This window comes from Hibiscus syriacus, unplaced genomic scaffold, assembly GCF_006381635.1.
Source record: "Hibiscus syriacus cultivar Baekdansim isolate YM2019G1 unplaced genomic scaffold, ASM638163v2 tig00110528_pilon, whole genome shotgun sequence".
NCBI lineage: Eukaryota > Viridiplantae > Streptophyta > Magnoliopsida > Malvales > Malvaceae > Hibiscus > Hibiscus syriacus.
In genome coordinates, this window is record NW_024062770.1 from 4322144 (window position 1) to 4347122 (window position 24979).

At 34.1% G+C, this 24979-nt stretch overlaps 1 long non-coding RNA gene and 2 pseudogenes across 1 annotated transcript; 2 read left to right on the plus strand and 1 right to left on the minus strand.

Moving 5' to 3' along the window:
• Nucleotides 1–2066: 2066 nt before the first annotated feature.
• Nucleotides 2067–19748, minus strand: LOC120130209. The gene is made up of 3 exons (XR_005516808.1): nt 19737–19748; nt 18617–18618; nt 2067–2145 (listed from the first exon to the last, which is right to left on the minus strand). It is a non-coding gene; the product is annotated as an uncharacterized LOC120130209 (long non-coding RNA).
• Nucleotides 12984–14058, plus strand: LOC120130208 (annotated as a pseudogene).
• Nucleotides 19749–22819: 3071 nt separating the features above from the next.
• Nucleotides 22820–24712, plus strand: LOC120130201 (annotated as a pseudogene).
• Nucleotides 24713–24979: the final 267 nt, after the last annotated feature.

Consider the following 24979-nt stretch of genomic DNA (forward strand, 5'->3'; position numbering starts at 1 on the left):
AATCCAGATGTTTACCTTCTTCGGTAGAGTTGATTGGTTCATTACCTTCCACCATATACCTGACTTCAAAAATCATGCCTTTGTCCTTCCAAATACAAAACCATAATAAACCAAAAGACCTCAAAATAACCAAACTTTCAAATTATCCGTAAATCTTTCTGCAAGAAGAGACGAGATGAGGCATCATGGATAAACTTATAGAAGATAATTTCGAGTGATTGTGACATACTCAAAGAAGAAGAAAAAAGATTGATTTAGATAAATATATCATGTATTAATTATATTGTTTTCATGTAAATAAAGATTAATCTTGAATATTCATCCCCCTGGGGATACCTCTTTTACAAAGGCTTCTGTGTATGAGATGACGAACGACATTGTTTCATTTATCTTTTCAAATATATGTATAAATATATATCCCTTATTGTCCCCTTTTGAGCCTATAATATTTTTTATGATTCAACCCTAATAAAGGATCACCCTCCACATTGGGGGGTAAGAAGTAGGATGTCTACTCACAAGAATAAAGATTGGCAATTACATAGGCAAATCTTCATAAAATGGAGAGAGTTTTGAACTACAAGTTAGGTCAAATACAAAGTGCTTGAAGATCAATCCAGTCAAGAATAATAAAAGAATTTTTGAAATATAAGAGGAAAAAGAGGTTCTCAAAGCAATTGAAGTCCTATATTCAAAAAAAAGGAAAAAGGAAAAAAAAAAGAAAAAGTTGAATCAAGATGGGTGACTCATTGAGCCTCAAGTTACAAGGTTGATCAAGTGTAATAAGTTCAAATATTCATATTCAACAAGAAGCACAAGAAATGCTAGAGATGAATGAATCTTATGGAAAACATCCCCAGCAAAGCAGATCCAAGTCAAGCAAGGCAAGATTGAAGGCATCAGAATGAACTGATCCTTGGTTCAATTACCCTTAAACACTTGTTTGGGCCTTTTATCCCTTTCTTTCGTAACCATGAACTCTGGCCTATGTTGCATACCTGAAAAGTCCATTCTAATCATACATGAATTTCTATGTGAAAGAGATTATCTTCATATTTCATTCCGCCTTTCAAGATTGATTTTTTATTTGCAAAAATTGGTTTTTTTTTTAAAATCATTAATGCATGATATGAAAAATTATAAAAGAGGGGTTCAAGATGTAAATTTTTAAATAACATCTTGGAACCAAATGAGGATTCCAGTTGAAACCTGAAAAGGAAGCTCGAATATCAAATGGTGCAACAACGACATAAGAGACGATCTTAAGCTCTTGATTAAGCACCACACATTCCAAAGACGGAAGTATCTCTATAAGATAAGCATAACAACCATTCCTTCAAGATAGTGGAAGCTCAAAGAGACATATATGCTGGATCAACCTGATAGACCTTACTTTACCAGAATCAACCTAAGCCCTAAATCAGTCAATAATTTTGGCACTTGCCATAGGACTATGATTTTATGAGTTAAAAGAGTAGTTGATTTATTTGATATTCATTAAACTCATGTTTTATGATTTGATTCTATTGTGAACCTGTAGAGCAATACTTACAAATTCTTTCATTCTTCGATAAAGAAAGGAGGAAAAACATTTTCAAACAGGATAGTCTCAGATGAGGAAGGTCCTTGAATCAAGTTATTGTCTATTATACCTCTATTGAAGAAAAAGAATGAATGAGGTCAGAATAATGAAGCATTTCACTTCCTTGAAAGCAAGGGGTCAAAGAAGGCAGAAAGTCTGGAGAATTGAACTTGTAACGATCTCCTGTGACATCATTAGCAATTCATCAAGAAAGATTATCCTATTTAAAAAAAGACACTTATCTCATGCGGAAGGCGATAAGCATCACCTGACAAATTATTCTCCCTAACCATCAATCCATGTTCTCTAGAAGATTACATCACAGAGCCATAAGTCTCATAAGAATGGGATATGTAGGTGTGTATCTTAAAGCAACAAAAGAGACAGTCACTGTAGCAGTCATTGCAAGAAAATGCACTAACAAAGATCTTCTAGTACATCTCGATGATGTTTATTTCTTCCGGTAAGGTTGTTACACTAGATTCCACTGACAACAAGATCAAATTCATCAAATCTACTCATCAATTTCTCCAACTGATCATCATTCAGTTCTTTCACATATGCTTTCAAAAGTATGCTGAGATAGTAGAAGGCAACCTCTACATCACTGATCCTAGAGAAAAGAGACATAACATTGATACCACCGGGGAACATGTCTCTAGCAGATCCTTCTCCTCGTGTATGGTTTTTATTCTTCGATAAAGAAAGGAGGAAAAACATTTTCAAATAGGATAGTCTCAGATGAGGAAGGTCCTTGAATCAAGTTATTGTCTATTATACCTCTATTGAAGAAAAAGAATGAATGAGGTCAGAATAATGAAGCATTTCACTTTCTTGAAAGCAAGGGGTCCAAGAAGGCAGAAAGTCTGGAGAATTGAACTTGTAACGATCTCCTGTGACATCATTAGCAATTCATCAAGAAAGATTATCATATTTAAAAAAGACACTTATCTCATGCGGAAGGCGATAAGCATCACCTGACAAATTATTCTCCCCAACCATCAATCCATGTTCTCTAGAAGATTACATCACAGAGCCATAAGTCTCATAAGAATGGGATATGTAGGTGTGTATCTTAAATCAGCAAAAGAGACAGTCACTGTAGTAGTCATTGCAAGAAAATGCACTAACAAAGATCTTCTAGTACATCTCGATGATGTTTATTTCTTTCGGTAAGGTTGTTACACTAGATGCCACTAACAACAATATCAAATTCATCAAATCTACTCATCAATTTCTCCAACTGATCATCATTCAGTTCTTGCACATCTGCTTTCAAAAGTATGCTGAGATAGTAGAAGGCAACCTCTACATCACTGATCCCAGAGAAAAGAGACATAACATTGATACCACCGGGGAATATGTCTCTAGCAGATCTTTCTCCTCGTGTATGGTTTTTAGGGAAACCTAGAAGTATTTACACCTCATTAGGTTCAAGTGGAACAACTTTATTCCTTCCAACCCATACCAGATTCTATTTTCGGCATCATCAAGAACATACTTCTGAACACTCGAGGGTGGCTCATCATCATAAGCTTCAAAAGCCTTACAGATCCTTTCTGTCAATTTGGCATTTCCTGTGCATAAACAGTTCAACTTTGTTCTTGGATCCCAGGAAAGCCACCATTTTATTGTCAATGGAAAAGCATCATGTATGGTGCGTGGAGAAAGCTGAATAAGAGTAAATTTGTTCTCAGTTGGCAGATTATGAATATAGCTACTTTTTCGTGTAGCAACATAAAAATACTTTGAATCTACAAATTCTAGCTCTACATCATATAAGTACCGTGACATTTCGGTCCAAACACCAACTGGAGCAAGTGCCACGTTCTCGTAGTAGAAATAAGGTGGTCCAATAGCATCTTCTGGAAGTGTCCTTTGAGTTATCTAATCTGGTTCGGTAAGAACCCCAAAACTAATTATTAGATTTAGAAGATAAACTATATGATCGTCTTCATTAAGAAGCTTCTTTTCAAGCTTCATCTGCTTCTTCCTTTTAAAAAAATCATAGCCCAAGTTTCGCCTTTTCCTGTAATTGGGGTCATTGCATAATGGCTTCCTATCTTCTACCGGAAGAAGTGTGTCAACAGCCTTAGCCATTGGAGCAGCACATATAAAATCTGTCAACTCTGCAATTGATGAATCCGAACCACATCTCTCCATGTATATTGAAGCCTCAGCCTCTAAGTACCCCATTTTCGTCAAGTATAACAGTTTATTCTCCTCATCAGAATCAGAATTCAGGATTTCCTCAGTATCAGAAGAACTATCAATATCTGTGAAATCATCCTGAAAGATCGCTTCATAATCAAATGAGTAGTTATCAGAATCAACATGTTGTATGGATGTTGACTTTTTAAGAGCCTGTACCACTGTATATATAGTCTTGCTATTGCATTAAAATAATATTATTGTTCACATGAATTGGTTTCTCTCCCATGGAAAAGTATACTCCAGAAATAGCCTTCAATGAAAATAAGGTTCACTGTGTCGGCCTGGAATGAATTACCAAGCGATTTATACCACTCTGTCCGACTAAATCCTTTCAGATCCAAAAAATAGGCACCTCATTCAGAAGAGACACATATCTCAGACATTTTTGTCAAAATAATTTATTACTTTTTAAGTTATGACAACATAAAGAGAAATCCTCAAGTTACTTGACAACTGCTGTTTAGTGACATCAAAATGATAGTATTCAAGATAATCAAATTTGAGGCACGGATGAAGTCGCAAGTACCCACAACAGTACATTGTCAAAATTGGACCTCGTGGGGATCATGATATTGAAATCAAACAAACATTGAAGTAAGCCTTACAGTTTAAAAGGTTTGGGGCATTTTGAAGGCCCAATTCAGACAGATCCATGTTGGACATCTTGAAAGCCCATTTCAATCAGAAATAGAATAGTGGGGCATTTTGAAGGCTCTTAGTAATATGAATATTTGGGCATTCTCGGAGGCTCATCTCAGCAAGAAGTAATGTTGAGCACACTTTTAACATCTGTATCAGTAAATGTTGGGGCATTTTAAAGGTTACTTCTGACAGATCCATGTGTGGTATTTTGAAGGCTCAAATTAACAAAAAGAAAATGATGGAGCATGTTGAAAGCCCATTTCAATCAAAATTAGGAATGTTCACGTATTTTGAACGCTTGTATAAGCAAATGTTGGGGCATGCTAAAGAATTATATCATCATGTGTCAAGATCATTGATTTGAGCAAATATTTTCAATAAGGCAGAAAGGTAGGAAGAATGAAAATGGTTAAACAGTGACAGTCGAGTTGACTATACGTAATTGCTTCGTTCATCAGGCAGTTGTATTAGGGTCCTGTTGTTGAACAAATATTTACTCAGCAAGTATGGTTTCAAATACCCAATCTTCTTAACCATATGTCACATGACAACGTGTTTTTTTGTTAAGATACATCACGGTTGCATGAATAAAGATGCTCCCCATATAGACCATTCGATCCATGGTTCAGTTCATCAAAATATCGGCTTTGAATTTTATATGATGTGTGTCGGTGATGATTGGAAATATTTCTTTAAGATTCATTGCAGTTAGTTCCAATCATACTATTGGGGCTACGAAGATGTTTTTCAGAACAGTTTTTGTTTACTTGATGCCATTGAATAAAGAGGCTCAGCTTATGTTACCCTTATTCCCGTTGTTACTGGAGTTATCATTGCCAGCCAGGGTGAACTGAGTTTTCATCTATTTGGTTTATCATGTGCGTTTCATCCACAGCAGCAAGAATTCCATGGACCTCTTTTTGTACATGGCTCCTATAGTTGATGTGTTTCTGCTTCCTAAAACGCTCATTATGGAAGAAAACGTGATCGATATCACACTTTCCCTTGCTCAAGATGATATCAAGAACATTTGGTATCTCTTGTTCAATTCAGCACTAGCATATTTTGTGAATTTGACCAACTCTTTGGTCATGAAACACACCAATATCTCACTTGTATTCACATTGAGTTTTGCTCTCAAATGGTCTTGCGACATCATACAAAAAACTTTGAACACTATGAAAGAGCTTCATTGACCAGAAATTTGTGCAAAAGCGACGAGAAAGGATGAATGTATGTCAAATATTTTATGAACCAGTTTTTATGAGGCTGAACCAATGTTGTGATCATATGGTTTCTATTTTTCAAGAAAAAATCTGTCTTTTTCAATCTCAAGGTTAGAAGTGAGATATGATGAAGATTTCTTTCCACAGAAGGGAAACAAAATTTTAACAACAAGAAACTAGTGAAGCCAACTAATGTTGAACGACAGGTTGTTCATAAGCATCTTGACATGATATAGTCCAAGTTGCCTTGTTCGAGATCTGATTAGATGTGGAGACATGAAAAGAATTAGGATAAATCTTCCTTGTGATGTGTTTCAAGAGTCAAATCAAAACAAACTCTATTCTCCTAATTAATCTCTACTGAGTTTAGCATATCTACATCTACATTCTCCATAGATGATAAATTCTCTCTTCAAAGATAATAGATCTTCTCTTTAACGATGATAGATTCTCTTTTCAAAGATGAACGCTTTATTGGATTTCTACATAAGTCCAGACAAAGAAAGCCGGTGTTATCAGAGATAAAATGGGGCATCAAGGTCATAATTCTGATTACGGCAAGAGTTCTATAAATGAAACATTTATTTTGAGACTTTAATGAAACAAAGAAGACAAATATACAAGTGGATCAGATGGTTCATCAGAAATGCAGCTTGAAATGACATTTTGATTAAGTGAAGGAAGATCGAGTTCGCCACTTTGAAATCAAATGAAGGATTTCACATTCATACATTCATAAAAACATCATTTACATAAAAGAAAATGCATTACATTGATACATTTGATTGCATTCAAATATGAAGTTTTACAGGTTTTCATATGAAAAAAAAGAAGATTCATGATGGAAAATACCATACAAGAAGAAGGTCGAATACAGGAAATATCTGAAGAATATATGGATGCAATCTACATAAGAAGCATTATTTTGAAATGGGGCATGTTACCCAATCAACAAATTACTTCGAAAAATGAGAAAACGATTTCCAAAGTTTCTCATTTAATCTTTTCTGAAAATGAAATTGTTCAATAGTAAGAAAACGATTTCCAAAGTTTCTTACTTAGTAAACTATTTCCCAAATTTATAAGTCCTACGAGCCATCCATAAGACCTCCAGTGCATGATGTTTTCAAATAGTAATTTATCTCACTTGAGATTGTTTTTCTTAAAACAAATTACGTCTTACTTGAGACAGTTTCACTCGAAACAACAATTTATCTCACTTGAGATTGTTTTTCTTAAAACAAGATTCGTCTCGCTTGAGACAATTTTACTAGAAACAGAAATTTCCATCACTCGATGGATCAACATTTCCAGAGGAAGTTCATAATAAGAAGAACTCATCTGAAGAGGAATAAGAAGTTCATAATGAGAAGAACTTGTTTAACCTTTTTCTTGAATTCATCACTCGATGGATCAGTATTGCCATGTAGAGTTCATAATGAGAAGAACTCATCTGAAGAAGGAATAAGAAGTTCATAATGAGAAGAACTTGTTTAACCTTTTGCTTTAATTTATCACTCAATGGATTAACATTGCCAGGTAGAGTTCATAATGAGAAGAACTCATCTGAAGAAGGAAGAAGAAGTTCATAATGAGAAGAACTTGTTTAACCTTTTGCTTTAATTCATTACTTGATGGATTAGCATTGCCAGGTAGAGTTCATAATGAGAAGAACTCATATGAAGAAGGAATAAGAAGTTCATAATGAGAAGAACTTGTTTAACCTTTTGCTCGAATTCATTACTCGATGCATCAACTTTTCCAGAAAAAGTTCATAATGAGAAGAACTTATCTGAAGAGGAAGAAGAAGTTCATAATGAGAAGAATTTGCTTAACCTTTGCATGACTCTATCACAGAAAGAGATAGATCAGCATCAAAATTTCCAGAAGTGTTCATAATGAGAAGAACTCATCTGAAGAAGGAGAAGAAATTCATAATGAGAAGAATTTGTTCAACCTTACCTTAATTCATCACATATTAAAGCCAAATTAATAAATCCTCTTTTGAAGATCAACATTTCCAAAAGGAGTTCATAATAAGAAGAACTCGTATTAAGAAGAAGAAGAAATTCATAATGAGAAGAATTTATTCAACTTTTTGCTAGATTACATCACATAAGGAGATAAATTGTCATCCCCAGTGGAAAAGTTCATAATGAGAAGAACTAATTCAGAGAAGAACTTGTTCAACATGTCCATCGTAATCAAGTGAAGTCAAATGGATAAAAAAACTTATTATCTTTTTGTCTTTGCCATATTCTTGTTAACACAAGAATAAGCAAAGAGGGGCAGCTGAAGATACTAATTTTTTCATCCATTTATTTTTATATTATTATTATTATATTTACATATTATTATTATTATATTATTATTATTATTAATATTATTATTATTAAATAAATAATACAGGCCCAATTACAAGAACCCAGACCTGGTTTACAAGCCCAAACAGATGGTCCTAATAAAACCCTAAACTATAATTAGGGTTTCATCATCTCAGCCTTAGCCGTTAAAGATCTCAGCCGTTGGATCTAAGAGATCCAATGGTCCCTAGATGGTTCCAGTAAATGAAGCCCTAGGGTTTCATAACCCTAGGTTTACATCCCAGCCACCGATGCTCTAAGCTTCCAGAAGACCACGCGGAGCCGTCTCAACTTCCAGCAGCCACTGTTGATGTTTCCTCTGCCAGGTGTCTTATCCAAATACTGCCGATACTACAGTGCCACGCCACCTCGCCGTCGAAGTTTCCAGAATTCCACGAAGCTACCCACGTTGAGCTCTATGGTGACTCACCAAAGCTTCCCCTTTGGATTGGTCCGAGCCGAGCACTGTGGTGGCTATAAAAACCACCACCAAACCTGAAAACAGAGGGGACAGAGAGGAAGAATCCGAGGGGAACCAAATCAAGAGCAACGAAGAACAACGAACAGAAAAGAAAATAGAGGGCAAAGAACTACACCAACGATCCCAGACAAATATAAACCAAAAGAAAAGAAGCCGGAATACTTACCAACATTAGAAGTCTTCGAAACGTCGCCGGAGACGCTGTTCCAACCGAGGTAAAAACTTCGATTTTTCTTAGATCTAGGGTGATCTAAGAGTTTTTAGAACGAAAGAAGGCCATATTTGATACTAGGGTTAAAACAATTTGGGGTAATTTGGGAATTCCGACCACCGTGGGCGGTGGCCGACGGTGGTGGTCGGTGGCAGAGTCAAGCGGTCGACTGGTGTCTGGTTTCCCTCCGGTGAGGGAAACCTAGAGAGAAGGCAGAGCGTTTTTATTCTCTCTCAATTAGAGAGAGAATGAAAAGAAGATAAATGAGAAGGTTGGCCGAAGGGCAGGCCATTTAGGGGTTTATATACCCTCTCCCAAACGACATAATTTTGGGGGAGGGTGTTTCTATAATTTCTATTATGGGTAAACCCTTTCCGCAATACTCATATTTTTGTAACTTTACAATTTAGTCACTAAAAGTAATTTATAATATTTTTAATTTGACCTTTTAATTTGTTTATTTTATAATTTAGTCACTTACTTATATATAATTTTAGGTAAAATAACCGAAATAACCATTATAATTTTGTTAAATAATATTTTAGTCCTGAAAGCATGTTTTAATTTATTTTAAATTGATATTCGAATTCGATATATATTTATTTTAGTCACTACATTAACAAATATGTAATATAGCATGTTTTTCCACTGTATTTTTAAATAATTAATTATGATTTAGGATATTTAATTTTAATATATTCTAATTTAGTCATTAATTTTAATATTTTCAATTACAAGCTTTATTGCTTTATATTTTAAAATATATAGTTTTAATTTTATTTATTTTGGTCACGATTTAGTTGTATTTCAATTTTATAGGTTTATTTTTAAATACATTTATTATTATTATTATTATTATTATTAAATATATATAGTAAATAATTTTATTTTTATTTTTTTATCCTATTTATAAATTTAATTTTAAAAATTACTTTTAAGAAATGTAATTATATTTTAATATTTATTTTGCAAATATTAAGAAAGGGCAATCTTAAAGCAACTAGATGTCCATTTTCTGATATTTTTAAATAAATAAATGTATTACTTTTATAAATTATATATATATTTTTAATTATTTTAGATAAATACTTTATTAATATTTATTTGTTTTTAATATTAAGAAAATAGCTGTGTTAAAGAACCTAGAAACCCTTTTCTGATATTTCTAAATAAATAAATATCTCTTATATATATATTAATAGATTTTCTTAAAATTATAGTAATAAATTTGAAACAACAGGATTATAAATTAAATATATCTTCAAATTTTTAAATTTCTAATAATAGAGACAATTTATAATTAATGAGTACCAATTTTGGGCGTTATAGGGGTGCTAATCCTTCCCTAAACGTAATCAACCACGAATCCTTTCTTTATTAAAAAAAATTTGGTTATACGCAGATCAGTTTATCTTTTAAATTATGTTTTCTTGAAAACTATTTTAAAAGATTGTTTTTAGGTATTTGACCTACCTAACCCAAAAAAGTCAATGGCGACTCCCAAAATATTTTATTTTAAATCAAAATCATTTATTTATTCATTTTAATTTTCCCGCTAAGTAAAAATTTCGTGCCCGGGCGAAAACCGGTTACGACACTCTACATGAGTATATCGGTACACGAAGACATATTTAGAAAAATAGTAAAGAATTGTGGTACCGATACATTATAGGTACTGATACATGACTGCTCGTGTGCCGGTACACTGGTAGTGCATACTGGTACACCCTTCACGATTTGAAAAACGGGAATTTGGAATTGGATTAAAAACGGTTTCAACGTAAAAATTAAGGTTAAATTGTTCTAATTGGGGTTTTAGGAAGGGAATTTTAGAAATTAATTAAGAAATTAGAGTTATACAACTGGAGCAATTTTAAAATTATGGTTAGGGTTTAGAAAATTTGGGATTAGGGAAAAATAATAAGGGGAAATTCCCACACCGGCAACCACAATCACTGCCGGTGAAGGTGCCGACAGCCGATCAGCCACCTCCTTCCAATTACAGCTTAGACAAAACACTAAGTTTGAATCAAAATAAAATTATTCTAGTTTACGTTAATGGGTTGATTGCTCAAACGGTGGTGAACTGCGTCCACGTCATGAGGGATGAACGACAATGATTCAATCGAAAGAGAAACACGAAATCAGCGGTGTCAGTGGCGGCGGCGATGAGGAAATCACAACTTTTTATAAAATAAAAAATAGGGTTTTGTAATTAGGGGTTACTAATTGAACTAATTATACAATACATAGTAAAAAAAATTAATTAAAATTGTAATTTATTTATAATTAGAATTACATTTTTAACTAAAATATAATTATACGTTAAATACCTTATAATTGTATCGTTTTACAATTTAATTTATCAGTGTTCATCTTTATTGGTGCTCATTGTCGCTCGCCGAGAGTTGTAGAATTTTCTTAAATAATAATAGTAATAATTATAAGAAAAATTTTACAACGCTCGACGAGCACCATTAACAATGAACATCGTTAATTTAGGTTATAAAAATTTAAAATTTTCAAGGATTTATAGTATAATTATAAATTAGTTAAAAATTTAATAATAAATTATTTAAAATAAATTATAAATATATCAATGACCACCTAACTATTGCACCATTTTATTTTTACCATTATTTTTGAAATTTTTTCAAGAAAATTACTTAACTATTTAAATACATTTAAATTAAGCAACTTGTCGTTAACGAAGAAGCTGATGTGATAATTAAAATATTTAATATAATTACACATTTAATCACTATTACTTATGTATTTTATGAATTTTATCAGAATTTTAATAAACTAAAATAAATTTAACCATCAAATTAAATGATACCAAATGCAATGATATATGTCTCGTTCGGATTGGACTATTAAATTTATATTAATATAAAACATCGAACTTTCTCTAAAGCTCCATACTTTAAGTTGGCTTTACTTGGAACCCAAAAAAACAGAAGCAAAAAAATTGTTTTTGCATTACATAGCATTTTATTGCTTTGGAGCGTCCAGTCAGCACCCTCTCCCTTGAATTTGTCCCTTCTTGTCAGGGTTTTCTTGATGCCATGTTTCTTATTCAACGAATAAAAGATCGTTTCCATCTTCATCTCTCTCTCTCTTTTTGGGTATGGACAATGACGTTGGCTATTAGAAGGGTATGTTGCATTTATTAATGTCATATCCTTGCATTAAGCAATTTCCCTTGTTTTGTGTTTTCTTTTTTTGGGGTTTCGTTTGTCTTTGGATATTAGACAATTGGTGCATTATTTCTTGGGGATTAGCATTTATTAATGAGGGTTTAGGGTTTAATCTGAGTCTTTGACATGTGTCTTGGTTCTCTTTGACTTTAGCTGTCTGGATATTGATCTATGTCCAGCTTTTAGGTGCAATGTGCGCTTTTTTTTAACTCTTTTATTCTAATTGGGATGTATTCAAATGTAGAGAGATATTTGGTAAAAAGGAAAACATTTTCTTTTTTGGTTTAGAAGATATTTTTGTTCTTTATCCAATTATTTGTTCATAATTTTCTAGGTTTTGGCTACTTGGTAGTTGAGAATAAGCAAATGCTTATTGTTGTTAGAAAATAGTAATTGCTTTTGCCTTGTTAATGAAATATGTTATTTTCCTTATAATTGTTTCAGAAGATATTCATATTCCCGTGTGAAATTATTATCCTTTAAATTACCTATGTAACATTGCAATATTGAGCTTTAAATCAGGTTACCTGCCGGAGCAGCTATAGTCAATGTTATATTTACAGTCTTCTCAAATTTAATCATATTGTCTGTTTCCCTTTAACTTTGTGCTTTATTATGTGCAAACTTAGTGAATCCGTGCTTGTGTTTATATGCATAAGTTGATTCACTTCTATGCTAGTAGCAAGAAGGTTCATGATTGATCCAATTATTTCCTTCTTTATGTGTACTCATTGAAGTTCACTTCCTGATAGTTTTCCTCTCATCCCTAGCAAATGTGTTACATATCAAAGAAATTCATACTTGTATCATCGGATTGCACTTACTTATAGCCTCCCGTTTACCCCTGGTAAATATGTTACATATCAAAGAAATTCATACTCGCAAACCTTTTAATCAAAAGCTTCGAAAGACTAGTTATTATCATGGGATGTTCTATGCGGTATGGACGTGCTCATTTTAATCTGAATTAGGTACAGGTACCGATGATGATCTACTTCCATCACATCCAACTAGAGTTTCAGTAGGGAGTACTATTGTCGACAATGGAAAATCTATCTTAGGTGTTGCCTTGTGATTTAGGATGTATTCTGACATGGAGGCCCAAATACATCTACTTGAGCAGGAAGCTTATTGTTCTGTCCTGCGTGCTTTTAAAGCTCAATCTGATGCCATTACTTGGGTACTTACTTTGTTGTAGTTTCACCTATTGGTCTTAACAAGCTTTCCTATTTATTTCAAGCTGATTGAATTTGCTTGCTCTATTGTATTCTGCATCTTCAGGAAAAAGAAGGCTTGATAACAGAACTTAGGAAAGAATTGAGGGTATCAGATGATGAGCACAGAGAGCTTCTGGCCAAGGTTAATGCTGATGATATTATCAGAAGGATAAGGTCAGCATGCTTCATGAATTAGTCTGACTTTTTTAAAGGACAATAATTGATTCAGTAGTCTTTCATGTCTTGTATTTTGTTTAATGGCTTATATGGTGGCAATGCTAACAGTGACTGGAGACAGGCTGGGGGAACCAGTCTACAATACTAAGTGTATCTCATCCCATTCACGGTCTATTTCCAAGTCCAACTGTTTCAACATCCCGTAAGAAACAGAAGACATCTCAGTCAGTCACTTCCATTAACATTGCTGATACAATACAGGTTTAAGAACCTCTCATGTTTCTAGTACTTAAGCTCTCTTCTTTGGATGCTAACTAGGTAGCTGCTTTAGAAACATGGATCAAATTCTTGAAGCAATAACCTTATTTTCACGATATAAATGTAAAAGAGTAGACTGACCATCTGGCCTGCTTTGTTTTATTTACATTTCTTCCCAACAGGGTCATTCAATGCCTGGCTTATCCTCAGCAAAGGCTATGCATTATCCTTCTCAGTCTATGCTGGAAGTAGACAATTCAATAATCGTGGCTTTGTTGCCGGCTTTCCGGCAAATGAACCTGCTGAAGGAGCAACTTTTGATCCCTTAATTGGAAGGAAAGTGTGGACAAGATGGCCTGAAGATAACAACTTCTATGAGGCAGCAATCACTGATTATAATCCATCCGAGGTATGTTCAAGGAATACCGGGACATTTTCTGCCTTACTCTCTCACTTATCTTAGGTGGAGTCTTTTTGGTGATGAGGGAACTTTGCAAGTGAGGTACTGGCAAAAAGGTTGCATAATGTTCAACTTTAACTAAGCATTAGGTTTCATGCATATACTTCAATGTTACATATGTCTAAAAAAGTTCCCTCATCACCAAAAAGACTCCACCTAAGATAAGTGAGAGAGTAAGGCAGAAAATGTCCCGGTATTCCAACATGTGGTATTCTTACAATTAAATCATGAAAATTTGCATCAAGAATTTCATATCCAAGATGGACGGTGCTATCCAAGAATAAAAGAAAATAACTCAAAAAGTGGCTTTAGTGATTAAATGGAGTATTGTTCTTCCTAGAGGTCTTGGGCTCGAACATTTGACTAGTTGAATTGCAGCAATTGAGATTGCGAGAGAAAAAGGGATGGATGTAGGGATCAACGTTCCATCGAGTTGAGTTGAGTCAAGTTAAAAAATTTTGAATTATTTGAGTTGATGAGTCTTATTTTATAACTTGAAGTTGAATTGAAATTTAAGTTAAGTCGAGTTAAATTTTTGAGTTTCTGTTTAAATTTAATTGTAAATGTTTATAATATTATGATATTATTTTATTTCAATTTAAATATTTTTTTAAGTTATATATATATATATATATATGAATGATTGGCAGAAACAACACTCGAGAGAGATGAAGGGACGCACCTTCTGAAAAAGCCCCCTAACAAACTTAGTTCTCTTCTGCAAGCCGATAGCAACGAAATAGAGTTTCTAAGATGGTAGACTACAAAATGTAGTCGTTTTAAATGTACAAAAGAAATATAATACATATTTTTTTCATATGTTATATATCATATAGAGTCGAGAGACTCAACTCAAATTTGAAAATCAATTCATTAATTACTAAAAATTTTGAGTTATTCAAATTATTATTCGAGTTATTTGAGTTGTATTTTACAGCTCCATTTGAACTCAAATTTGTTTCCAAGTTAGATTTATAAAATTACAACTCGAAGTCAATTTGAATTGAGTTGGATCGAAAAAATTAATTTTTCGAATCAGAGTCAAGTTTTGTCCACCTCTAGATAAATGAATATTTTTATGATAAGTTGTATTTGTATTTTCCAAGAAAGCAAGAACTGCTACAAAAACAAATAAGAAAAGATCCAAACATCAGATCTAATCCAACCCCCATGCTATACAAAGCTTATAATTTCCAACATCATTTCTATCTATAACCTTATGCATTAATCGTATACATATTATATACTTAACACGGGAAAGAAGCTCCTCAGCAGTACCACCTTTTCCTCGGAAACATCTAGAATTTCTTTCCAACCAAACACTATATACAAAAGTCTCTCAAGACAGCTTAAGAATAATTACCAAGATAGACTTACCTCTCAAACACCAAACTGCCCAGACCAACTCATCAAGCTAATCCAGGACTGGTATAGAAACACTACACGTCCCCAGAATACTAGCCCAAACAACATTTGCCAAAGCCAATCCCATCATTTGCAGACGATCCAGAGTAGGAAGTATATCTAGGATAATCATCCAACTAATAACAACATGCTTCAAGATGTACAAGGGAAACCAAAGTAGCTTTTGGCAAACCACTATATCCTTCTTGTCCCAAACAACATTCCAAATCCACCTTGAAGTAACAGTAGACCAGTCACAGGTAGGCAAAAAGATCACCGCAACTTCCACCCTCAACTTCAAAAGCTTTCTCATGATCCAACTAAACTCATTCTTACACAAAACCAACCAAAAGTCATACCCTTTCAACATTTGCTCATGCACCCAGGTAATCCACACAGAACCCTGATTAACCAAAATGTTTTTTATGAGGGTCAAGAGGAAAGCCCTCGATCAACATTTTAGGTTCTTTAAGTCCAAGCACCCCCTAGATTTAAGGGAGTAAATGTGCTTCTAACCAACCCTAGCACCCTTCGTAGAGCTATCAGAACCCCTCCAAAAGAAACGAGAGTAGAGTTGCTCAATCCTCCTAATCACTACCTTAGGGAGAGGATTTGCCTGCACCAGAAGGAAGTAATATTATATAGCACCGACTATATCAACCGGTATAACACCCACAGGCCGATACGGGTGACTCGATCCGATATGAGGTGTCACATTAGGGCCACCGGAGCGACCCACAGTAAAATCCCAGAAAATTTAAATTTTTTGTTAAAACGTGTAAAATCATAAAAAAAATTATATTTAAAATACAAGTTCAGAAAACCATTTATATACTACAAACAGAATTAAAATCATACATGTTTCAGACTCGTATATAAAAACATAATACCACCTACATGCTCCATAAACACATGCACCGTACTCCGCAAGTATAGTTGGTGGAAGTCCAATACTGATGTCGATAGCTAAACTGGATCAATTTAACCTGAAATAGTGATTAACAGAGTGAGCTTTGGGAAGCTCAGTAATACAGAACTACCAAGTGATGCTGAAGGATATGCAGATAATTGGCAAGCATAATTTTCCTTATTGATTCAAATGTCTACAAATTTTTGTGATGAGTTGAGGGTTCCACTGATATTTCAGGTAGAAAAAGACATGAAGCTTACATTTTAGAGGAACCGTTAAGAGGACTCAGGAGATCAGAATAGGGTGTCTAGTGTGTTCCCATAAAACCAGTGAAAAATAAAGATCTTTCTAAAACAGTAACAGTTTAAAAAATATTTTTAAAGTCGTAATAAAACCCTCCAATCGAACATCAATATGCAGTTTCCCATAACTGCATCCATAAGGAGTTACCCTAAGCCTATTTGACATATGTGCCAATCTAAGGGAACACCTTGGGTCCATAAGGTATTACCCTAGCCGAAGCATAACCCTTAAATCCATAATGATTTACCCAAAGAACATAGCAAAGGTGCCACCCTAAGGGAGTTTTTTAGGGTCTATAAGGTCTTACCACTAGGCCTCTTGGCCTAGGTGCCCACCCAAAGGTCACCTTAGATCCTTAAGGAATTACCAGCTCAATCGGTCTAAACCTATATAAAGAATTACCAATTTTACCATAAAGAATTATCAGTTCGATCGGTCTGAACCTATATAAGGAATTATCAGTTTAATCGAACTAAACCTATAGAGACTTCATACCAGATCCCATATTACCTCAAAGAAAAACATTTTCCATAAAGAAATCAATGGTAGTAAGAAATCAAAGTTCATACATATTAATTCAATAAAAATGGTATCTAGAGATCATGAATTTGAGAAACATACTTAAAACTTCAGTAACTCAGAAATCTCGGTAAAACACATTTCAGAACGGATAAAACCAATCATATAACATATAGGAACACACTAGATGGTCCAGTTATTTTTCGAAGGTGTTTGGTATTTATCAGATAAGAAGTCATGAAACTTCTGTAAATTGATTAAATTCATAAATGATATCCCCTTAAAAGGGTTTGATAGAGGACAAATTCATCAGTTATTTATAATGTGATTTATCAGGATCAAATAGTATTTGGATATTTTTTCGGAGACACTATGTAATCAGAAAGGTATTCAGAATCCTTTGCATCAGGGTTACTTGTGTTTTCAGATATGACATGAATGATTCAATTATTCAGGAAATCAGAGGCATTTTGAGCATTAGTCTCTTGGAGAATTCTTAGTGATCTGATCTAATAAGGGAGAAACGAAGATTCAGAGCATTAAAGATTTGTGTCGATCTATCGGAATATTAAGTTAATTCGAACTGAACAGATCCCAACACTGATACCTGTCAACCGGTCAAATTGTTGCACTTCAAGGGTATTCACTCTTTAATACATATAACTCTTGTCGAATTGATCATCTTCAGAATCATCGTTGAATGGATCTTAGGGAGACGAATAAATATTCAGACATTCTATGATTTAGGATTATCTTAGGTCATTTACTCTTCAGGGGAATTTTGGTCATTTTACAGTTCAAGGGTATTCAATTATTTTTATTTGATTCAAACATATGCATCATTCTAGTAATTAATTTATCAGGTGGTTTTGTCCAAACACCACAAATTCTAAATCTTTAACCATCTTGGAGGTTAGAATTTGGTTATCCAAATTTTCTAAGCAAAACTAGCATTTTCTATATACATCAGTAGTTTCATCGGATCAATATGTCTTTTCGGAGTTCTTATTCAACTTCTAGGGAAATTCTCATCTTTTTACAACATATGGGTATTTTTGTAATTTTACCTAACTGAAGTATTGTCATAATTTCTCATCCAAGTACATTTGGCATTTAACCTTTAATGAGATAAATCAGAATTTACAGATCCAGAGATTGATTGCTTTACCACTTAATCATAGAACTTGTAATTTAATTCCTATTGGTCCCCCAATTTCTTATACGACTCATCTGAGTCATATTCAACTACTAACGTTTTACCGTATTTGGATCGAGTTTAGAAATAATTTACTATATAGATGAGACCAAACATATTCATCCATGTATTTACCAATTCCATCATGTTCCCTAAAGCATGTATAAGGTAGCCATATATTACCTCGATTTTCGTACTCCTTGACCGATCGAACATTTAAACTCCATTCAATCACTCTCAAACTTGAATTCAACGTCTAATAATTCCTCGAATACATAACAAACGAATTTATGTCAGAAACTGAACTTAATTGGGAAACCAAATTGAATCCAAAGGTAAAACACTAAAAAATTACTTACCGAGTGTGAATTTGGCAAAACGGACTTCAGATTCGAACTCACGAGGTCGAAAAACATAAAATATGACTTTTTGGAAAATTTGACTTTTTGGGTCAAAGTCAACGGTTAGACCGGTCAAAGTTAACGGTTAGGCCAGTCAACGATCAACGGGTCAGGTTAAATTCAACGGGTTGAAGTTAACCGATTAATACCTAATTCAATCATCATGATGTGATCCTGTCTAGCTCCAATTTTCTCCATAACTTGATCACACCATGGATGTTATTCAAATCTGGTTCTAAGGGAGTTCTACCTTACTTTATCTTATATTTACTTATTTATGCTCTATATATTATTATGAGCATACATTTGCAGATTAGACTATACTTGAATTATCATAACATGTGCATTCATTCATTATATGGTTTGTATCATTGATTGATATTCAAGCATATAATCTATAGTTGTAATAATATTCATTCATTATCATATGATGCATGAGTTATTATTATAACCTATAGGTCACATCTTTATATTATAAGTTATTTACTTCAAATACTTAGCTTATATTATGCTTTCTGTTTGTAGGTGTATGTTCGGTCACATAAAGGTAACTGACTTAAAGCTAGAATCATAGTCCAGGAGCTAAGGAAACATGAATAGAACAACTCTGGGACAACTCAAGAACATTTTGGGACAAAGTTGCTAGCTGACCCCCGAGATCATAGCTGACTTGAGCTGGACTTTTGAGCTAGCTAGAGGTTTCATTTCAGCTGGAGATTTGCACCATCATCACCACCACACAGAGTACTTCAAATATGGTCTATGTAAATTTTTGTGGATTCGTACCTTTTCGCGAATAGTTGTCATTCCAAGAGGTGCCTTTTCACAAGGAGCTGTCCTATGACTCATCTTCATGTAATTCATCTATGGCCAGCTCATCTTCAGCTCAAACACATGGAAAGTAGTTTAAATGATGAAAGGTTACCTTCCACAAATGTAACCTTTCATAATTAGTTGCTGCCCAATTGATGACATGTCATTTAGACACATGTTTGATGCCAAGTCACGCCTAACTTGCTTCTCATCTTCACGCCATAGAGGAGTCCACACCTTAAGCATTCTACACCACCTATGTGAGTGCCTCATGACCAGCCCACACATGTGCCATACGTGTTGATGAAATGGGCGCCAAAGTGAAGAGGTTTATCCCTATTCAGCCAAAGCAAGGCATTGCTTCAAAGTTGGCGCCAAGATGAACCATAAGAAGACCATCCAGCCAAGGACATTTCCTTTCATTCAAGCATCATGCATTTTCAATTTAAATTATGTACTTTACCAAAAAGGCATGCATCTATTCGGCCAAGCCTATACAAATCTATAAATAGGCTTTGGCATTTATTTGTAAAACTCAACCCTTTGATAAATGAAAACTCTTGTGAGATTATTCTCTCTTCAAGTTCTTTTTAGAACTATATCGATTAAGCAAGCTTTTCTAAAGTTTATGTCATCAATCTCTTCCTTGATACTTCTGGTTTCTAGTTCATATAACTAGTGGGTCAAAGTCCTTCCTAACATCCCTTATAAAACTTATAGGAAATGGGTCTTTGTTCTTTATAACATTGGTTCCCTCTTAGTTTTATAAGATACTATTTCCTTCACCATTATCCATCACTTTCACGCCAACTCTATCACCATCCCATTACCATATTCATCACCATTCCTTAACCATTGAATTATTCATCAACATTCATCAATAATCATGTGCATCATCACCAATGGTGGTCGAATTCATCAACATTTGAAGGACAATTCAACAACACTTCCGCAGCCCATCTTTGATAACATTTCTATCCATTTCAATTCTTATCATTTCCTTTATTCTTCCGTTTCTTATTTATATTTCTATATTAATCATTTCTTTCTTTAATTTTTGCTGATACAAATCTATAAATAGGCTTTGGCATTTATTTGTAAAACTCAACCCTTTGATAAATGAAAACTCTTGTGAGATTATTCTCTCTTCAAGTTCTTTTTAGAACTATATCGATTAAGCAAGCTTTTCTAAAGTTTATGTCATCAATCTCTTCCTTGATACTTCTGGTTTCTAGTTCATATAACTAGTGGGTCAAAGTCCTTCCTAACATCCCTTATAAAACTTATAGGAAATGGGTCTTTGTTCTTTATAACATTGGTTCCCTCTTAGTTTTATAAGATACTATTTCCTTCACCATTATCCATCACTTTCACGCCAACTCTATCACCATCCCATTACCATATTCATCACCATTCCTTAACCATTGAATTATTCATCAACATTCATCAATAATCATGTGCATCATCACCAATGGTGGTCGAATTCATCAACATTTGAAGGACAATTCAACAACACTTCCGCAGCCCATCTTTGATAACATTTCTATCCATTTCAATTCTTATCATTTCCTTTATTCTTCCGTTTCTTATTTATATTTCTATATTAATCATTTCTTTCTTTAATTTTTGCTGATTACTTATTAATTCAAAGTGTAGCATTTTGGTGTCTCTCCTAGATCGGGAAACAACAAGGTTGCTAACTTCTCCATTTTGAAGAAGCCTGGTTAGCCTACATCACATCAAAACAAGTAAAGAACACATTGAAATTAACCGAAAAAATAATCGAAGCTTACCCAAGACGGCGGTTTGTGACATGATGATTTTCGATCGACACATCCAATCGAGTTTTGGTCGCACAGAGTTGGAGATTCTGGTTATCGGGGCGATGAGGCGAGCTAACACTCGAGGTGGCCGGAATCGACGAAAATAGGGTCAACGATGGGGTTTTTGATGAACCTTCTATCATTTAATCCCGACGATTGATGGTCGATCAGGAGTTTTTGACGGTTGGGGTTTGGTCAGGGTGAGATATCGGTTTAATTTGGACAGTCGAAATATCGCAACGGTCGGAGCGGGGTGAATCGATCGAGGGGCACGATAGCTAGGGTTGGGGTAGGGAAATTGAGGATTTCATCTATTCGATCGGGAAGTTTATTTTTCACTTTACCAGAAAAATGGGATAATTCAAGGCTTGGTCTGTAAATTTCATGCAACTTTCTAAAAGTGCCTATAAGTTTCAAAAACTAATAATTTGACCCCTAAATTAAGGTGTGATAGCTAGATCATACCCCCATAGCTAAGTAACTTCCAAGACCAACCCTTCAACTTATTAACAATCCTCAGGGATAAGGAAGTGTAATCCTTAACAGTGAGTTTCCTAGCCACCAAGCGAATCCCAAAGTAATGAACAGGGAACTCCCCAAGCTGGAAATCAGTAGCCTAAGCCATATCATTAGCACAATCACTACTCATCCCTATAGTAAAGAGTTCAAAATTGGTAACATTAAGCTATAAACCATCACTACAAGAAAATATACCTTTAATGACACACGAACGATGACACACGCTAATTTATAACTTGCAAAACATGTGTGTCATAAAATAAATGTCATGTTTTTTTAAAATCTAAACGATTTATGACTTACAATAATGTTTGTCATATTTAATAGTCATATTTAATAGTCATAATCCATAAAATTTACAAAAACACGGTGTATACTTTTTAATTGTGTGTCATCTTTAGTAGTCGTATTCTAATTTCCCCCATTATTTTCATCATTTCTCGCTTCTTCCCCCACCTAATGTTTTCCACTCTTTTCATTCTCTCCTTTTCTCTCCTGTTTTTCATCCTGATTCTCTTCATCTTGTTAGGCCCGAGTTTGAATCCCCAGCCTCTGCCTCCTATTTTCGCCTCCAATGAACTCGACGATCTCCGTCTCTTCCACCGCATCACCGTCTCTCCCTCCACCTTGTCCCACCTTTCCTCCTCTTCCCCTAAAATCGCTTTCCTTTTCTTGACCAACACCGACCTTTATTTGCTCCATTTTCGTCTTGTGTTTCCGGTTATTTCTCAGTCTCACTCTTTTTGTAAATCTGATTATTTTTTGCGTTGATTTATGTTTATAATGCATCTCTTCATTTAATGTCAGTTGAATTTTTTTTTTCTAATCATTAGACTGAAATTTGGAGATTTGATTGTTTGGGTTTCGTGTAGAGTTCTGAGATATCTAAGCTCAAGGTGTGATGGCTTCTATGACGTATTCTCCAGCTGCATTTACTAGAACTTCAGCTTTCGATCTTCTTCGAAGCTCCAGTAATGGTGTGAGCGGCATCCCTCTTGAAATCCTAGGGACGCCACGATTTGATGTGTCAAAAAGAGGTGTAACTGTAGTTACAAAGCTGAGGAAAGTGAAGCATGAATATCCGTGGCATGCAGATCCGGATCCAAATGTGAAAGGCGGAGTCCTAAGTCATCTTTCCCATTTCAATCCTTTGAAAAAAAGCAAAAGTCTGTTACTTTGGATTTAGAGAAGCCCTTTGTAAATTTTGAGAAGAAGATGATTGATGTAGTTCCTTATTTCTAGTGACTTTTGGTTTTTCTGATCATAACAAGCTCGTGGTTGCTTCAAATTTTGTGTTTGTTTCATATGAAGGTGAGGAGGATGGAAAATAAAACTGGATTGGACTTCAGTGATCAGATTATATTATTGGAGAATAAATATCAACAGGTACAATTATTTTGTTTGAGACAATCTGATAGTACTTTAGTTGTTTCCATGAAGTAATATAATTTCTAGTTATACATTTATATGTTCCTCTGAGTGGATACATATTCAGCCTATTAATGAGAGTGAAGTTGAGTATGGAATATGTTTTCGTGTGCTCAATTTAATTATGCCAAAACTAAAAATTAGGTCAGGAAGTTATATTTAATATTGGCTGATAAAATGTTTTCGATGTTGCATTTTTTATGTCATTTATTTGTTATTTAGAATTTTATTATAGTATTTGATTTTATTTTTGGATTCATTCTCTTATTGCAGAGGATTATCAATAGTAGAACATTTATATGCTTGCTTGAAATTCTGTGGTGTTAAACTCCAAAATCTATGATTCTTCTTTAAGTCTGATGTAAGCTTGATACCTTAATAAGGGATGAGTTTAATTCAGTGTTTCATAAAAGGCTTGCACACCATTTAGTGTTGATGTGATGTCAAAGATATTGATATTTCACCATGTTTATGGTTTCTGGTTAACTCTTATAATCCTTTCTATTATTTATTTTAGGCCCTGAATGACTTATACACACATCTAATCCCTATACAATGTGTGAACATTGCCTGGCACCCTAACAGACCTACATTCCTTGATCATGTATTTAGCATTACTGATAAGGTTTGGTGGTTACATGACTTTTAACTCGGAAATTAATTCTACATATTTTCATCAACATTATCTTTAACACCCAGTGTGTGGATGGTGAAGAATTGTTCTAATAAATGTTTTGTATATTCTCCTGTGTCTAGTTTGTGGAACTTCATGGAGATCGATCGAGGAATGACGATCCATCTATTGTTACTGGTATAGAAACCATAGATGTTAGGCGATACATGTTTATTGGTCAGCAAAAGGGTAGAAACACTATTATCTGCATATTCAATGTAACTTTGGAATGCCAACTCTCCATGGGTAAGTATATGAAACTTGCATGTTGAATTTTACCTTTCAAAGAGAGAATCTGTCACTCTTAATTGATATTTAGGAAATGCTTACTGTTACATGAAGGCTCTGCGCATGATGTATTATGCAGATCATCATGGTTTTCCTATAGTTACTTTTATTAACACTCCTAGGGCGTATGCTGACCTTAAATCTGAGGAGCTAGGTTAAGTATGAGGACTATTGTATTATTAAGCATACCAGATCTATTTTTAATGTTAGTACAACTGATTTTTATGTGTTACATTCATGTAGGGTGAAGTTATTGCCCACAATTTGAGGACCATGTTTAATCTGAAGGTCTCAATTATTTCTATTGTTATCGAGGAAGGTGGCTCTGGCGGTGCCTTGGCCATTGGTTGTGCTAATAAATTGTTGATGTTGGAAAATGCAGTCTTTTATGTTGCCAGGTATTGAGATGTCGTATATTGTTTTTATTGAATGTCATTTAAGCCTGTACAACCTGCCTTTTTGATCCCACACAATATATGATATTTCAATTTGTTAAAACCTTATTTTTCATCGTTGTACCTGGTAAGATTGTATATTACTCCTTGTAAATGTTGATCTGTTTTAGATGACATTTCTAATTGTGCTGATATTTCATTTCTTTCCTATTTCTTTAAATGGTATAGTCGAGAAGCATGTGCTGTAATTTTGTGGAAGACTGCCAAAGGTTCGAAA